The sequence below is a fragment of the Otolemur garnettii genome, unplaced genomic scaffold (genome assembly GCF_000181295.1).
Source record: "Otolemur garnettii isolate 467f Iridium unplaced genomic scaffold, OtoGar3 scaffold00066, whole genome shotgun sequence".
Taxonomy (NCBI): Eukaryota; Metazoa; Chordata; class Mammalia; order Primates; family Galagidae; genus Otolemur; species Otolemur garnettii.
In genome coordinates this window covers 1004457-1005643 of record NW_003852461.1, presented here as the reverse complement: position 1 = coordinate 1005643, position 1187 = coordinate 1004457, and positions in this window count along the sequence as shown.

Sequence of the window (1187 nt, the reverse complement as noted above, 5' to 3'; positions counted from 1 at the left end):
CCTCCTACTGTTCCAGTGCCACAGTCAGTAGATAGCCCAACATCTTATCTTTTCCCTGCACCTCACCTAAGTCAAACTCAGAGGGACACCTTAGTAACTGTGATGCCAGGCTATTCTTGGTGTTATCACCAAGCAATGGAGTTGGTTGTTGTTGCCATCTGATTGGCAAGCCGCCCAGTTCCAAAAATGCCAACCTAAAGTTGTTTTCTAGGGCCATTCTTTGTCCCAACAATGCCTTAGTGTGCAATAAACTCTTCATATGAGTAGTTTATTGGCAAGTATGAGTCCAAGGGCGGGGAGTGAAGGACAGGGGTTGTAAGGCAGGGAAGGAAGGAGAGCCACTGGAAAGATGCATTGTCAAACTGGCCACTTGCAAAGGCATTTGGTCGCTTGATCCTTCTAGATAGTTTGAAAGCAATATGAAATGTCCGAAGGCATCTGTCTGAAGGGAAAAAGGGAGAAGCATGTATTCATCTGGTGTTGATCCATTGGTCAAAGATTTGTCCCAGTAGGCATTAACCATTCCCTGCACTTCTGGGATGCACCTGTCTGGGTGCTGAGTGGTCCCAGCAGAGCCCCATGACACCATGGCATCAAGAAATAAGCCTTGGTGCAGAAGGTGGGAAGCCTGAGGCACGGGTTTGAGGTGAAGCCCATTTAGGTTGTATCTGCTGAAGTCAGCAGAGTAAGATGGTGGTAAAATAAGCAGTAGGTGAAGCCAAGATGATCTGAAATGGGGCATAAGAGGTGTCTGATATACTTGCACACCTGAATTTGTGAATTGATACTCATCCCTGGTACATATACACTAAGCCTCAGCTTCCTCTTTATAAAATGAAGATAATCACCCCAAGCTTGTCGGACTGTTCAGAGAATCAGGAATCTTGCATGTACAAAGCCCAATCATGGATCACAATCCAAAAACTGCACTATATGTATGCGGTAATTATTAGTCAGATGTGAAGTCTTTCCAACTGGCCACAGGTATGGTGGGGCCAAAGTAACAGGTTCTCTCTTGAGCAAACTGTGAATTAACTGGGCTTATGCTGCTCCAGGGGGCAAGAACTCGTTCTCTGTATTAGCCTTCAGTGGACAGTTACTGTGTGCCCGCGGCCCTGGGCTGGACACTGGGGACCCAGAAGACAAGAACTATTCCTGGTTCCTGTCCGCAAAGTGCTCCCAGGCTG